The 2,500-nt window shown below is 63.3% G+C and overlaps 1 pseudogene; it reads right to left on the bottom strand.

The window, feature by feature from the left end:
- LOC126432542 (large subunit ribosomal RNA) overlaps positions 1-2,500 on the bottom strand; it is a 7,963-nt pseudogene that overhangs the window by 3,602 nt on the left and 1,861 nt on the right.

Raw genomic sequence — 2,500 nt, 5'->3', positions numbered from 1 at the left:
ACGTCCGGGCGCGAAGCAGACGCTCGGGGAGGGCGCGGGCCAGGAGGAAGAGGTTCAAGAGTTTCACCAGGACTTCATGCGGCAGGCGCCGCAGCTCCGCTGGAGTCAGGCCGTCCGGCCCGGCTGCCGATCCCCTGGGCGGCAAGGCAGCAGCGACCTCCTCACGTGTGACCGGCCCCCATAGGCACTCAGGAGCGACAGGCTCCGAGTGCGGGAGAAGGCGGTCACGGATGAAGCCGGCGGTGGAGATCGGCTTCTTCGTGAAGAGGTCCGCCCAGAAGTCCAGCAGACCGGGGATGTCGGGTGGCGGCTGCAGCAGGGTGCCGTCCAGCAAGCCGCGCACGCAACGCGCACGCGACCTACGGAAGGCGTCCTGTGTCCGCGCGTATTCCCAGCGGCGCCGCTTGCGCTTCTGCAGCGGCGGGGCGGCAGGCGGCCGCTTGGATGGTTGGCGCGGCCGCTGTGTCCTGGTGATCGACCTCTCCCCCCTGGACCCGACCGACGCAAGGGCATCCGGGAGCATGCCCAGGATGACATCGGGCGGCGTGCCCCGCCCCAGACCAATGACTCGATCCAGGGCAGAGAAACGCTGGGCGGAAGCAGGTAGCCCCGCCAGATGCTCCCAGATGGCGGCGTCAGTCGGCCCCTCCGGCAGCGGCCCGGTGGTGTCGGCCGCGAAGTCCTCGGCTGCGTCGACGGGCGGCGCAGCGGCCTCGCCCGCGTCAGGCAGCGAGCTCGCTGCTCCACGGCGGGACGCCGGCTCTTCGCCCCGACCGATCTCAAGTGCCTCCATGAATTGGCGGACAAGCTGCTTGTGGGCAGCTTGCCGCCGTCGGCACTTGATTGCCTCAAGCGTTCGGTCGGGGAACATCCTGGTAAGTTCTTGATTTACAAAGAAGAACCGGGCGTCCCTCTCAAGGAACAGTTCGGCCTCTGCCTTGGCGAGCGACAGGACTTCTTCCTCCGTCCACCTCGCGCGATGCCTCTCCGTCACGATCTCAGCGTTGGCGGCCGCAGGGTGTTGGCGGCGGCGATGGACCCCGAGACCGTTCTTCGTGGTAAAAGTGCGGTGGCACTCACTGCAAGCAAAGGGAGCTACACAAACTATCGCATTTTCGTTACGGCCGGTTGGCCGGATAGGTGCTGGGGTAGCTGGGGTGGCACCTTCAGCGGAAGGGCCACCATCTCTTGTTTCTTGTCGGCTGTCCCCAACTATAAAGGGATAATGCGAGGGGGGGCTGGTAACCCCCCCAAGCCCCTGGTGCGGTCTTCCACTCTGCGAAAATCAGCGGGCCCACGAGAAGGGGAGAAGACCGCAGGAGAGGAGAGGCTAAGAGGGCTAGGCCCATGTATTGCGCATCACTCTCCCTGTAACTATAACCCAAGGAAGGCACCTCGCAGCAGCAGCACGACTACATCAAGACCGCACTTCGAAAAGCCAAGTCCGGATGCAGCCACACCGCCGCCACTTGGCCACCTTAAGAGAGTCATAGTTACTCCCGCCGTTTACCCGCGCTTGCTTGAATTTCTTCACGTTGACATTCAGAGCACTGGGCAGAAATCACATTGCGTCAACACCCGCTAGGGCCATCGCAATGCTTTGTTTTAATTAGACAGTCGGATTCCCCCAGTCCGTGCCAGTTCTGAGTTGATCGTTGAATGGCGGCCGAAGAGAATCCGCGCACCCGCGCGCCCCCGGAGGAGCACGCTAAGGCGGACGCGGCCTCGCAGCAAGGAAGATCCGTGGGAGGCCAAGGCACGGGACCGAGCTCGGATCCTGCACGCAGGTTGAAGCACCGGGGCGCGAACGCCGCGCAGGCGCGCGCATCCTGCACCGCCGGCCAGCACGAGGCCGACCAACGGCGAGAGCAGACCACGCCCGCGCTAAACGCCCGCACTTACCGGCACCCCTACGGCACTCACCTCGCCCAGGCCCGGCACGTTAGCGCTGACCCACTTCCCGACCAAGCCCGACACGCCCCGATCCTCAGAGCCAATCCTTATCCCGAAGTTACGGATCCAATTTGCCGACTTCCCTTACCTACATTATTCTATCGACTAGAGGCTCTTCACCTTGGAGACCTGCTGCGGATATGGGTACGAACCGGCGCGACACCTCCACGTGGCCCTCTCCCGGATTTTCAAGGTCCGAGGGGAAGATCGGGACACCGCCGCAACTGCGGTGCTCTTCGCGTTCCAAACCCTATCTCCCTGCTAGAGGATTCCAGGGAACTCGAACGCTCATGCAGAAAAGAAAACTCTTCCCCGATCTCCCGACGGCGTCTCCGGGTCCTTTTGGGTTACCCCGACGAGCATCTCTAAAAGAGGGGCCCGACTTGTATCGGTTCCGCTGCCGGGTTCCGGAATAGGAACCGGATTCCCTTTCGCCCAACGGGGGCCAGCACAAAGTGCATCATGCTATGACGGCCCCCATCAACATCGGATTTCTCCTAGGGCTTAGGATCGACTGACTCGTGTGCAACGGCTGTTCACACGAAAC

This window comes from Schistocerca serialis, unplaced genomic scaffold (genome assembly GCF_023864345.2).
Source record: "Schistocerca serialis cubense isolate TAMUIC-IGC-003099 unplaced genomic scaffold, iqSchSeri2.2 HiC_scaffold_1142, whole genome shotgun sequence".
NCBI lineage: Eukaryota > Metazoa > Arthropoda > Insecta > Orthoptera > Acrididae > Schistocerca > Schistocerca serialis.
Note: the sequence above shows the minus strand (reverse complement) of the source record. Positions and strands in the feature narration are given on the sequence as shown.